Genomic DNA, 312 nt, shown 5'->3' with positions numbered 1-312 from the left:
GGTGTAGTTGATGGAAGCTGCGTACCAATGATGGGTAAGACTTTGCTCTTGCAGAAGACAACCTAAGACAGGCACGGTCTTTCTGTCCAGAATTATAACCAGATCTGATGTTATAAAAAACAAAGAAAGGGGAATTGTGAAGGCCCGAGCTCTGATCTGAAGTAAATTCAGAATAAGTTCTGACCTGAAATAAACTCAGACCTGGCCCGGAAAACTTCAGTTCCTTGAGAACTTGGATGTTCTTCTGCAGTTATTCTTATCATAAGACCGACTGTTCCTTGTACCTGATTAAAGGTACATGATAAAGCTACA

Source organism: Nannospalax galili, unplaced genomic scaffold (assembly GCF_000622305.1).
Source record: "Nannospalax galili isolate Female #2095 unplaced genomic scaffold, S.galili_v1.0 scaffold337, whole genome shotgun sequence".
NCBI classification, from domain to species: Eukaryota; Metazoa; Chordata; class Mammalia; order Rodentia; family Spalacidae; genus Nannospalax; species Nannospalax galili.
This window is presented reverse-complemented; position numbering follows the sequence as displayed.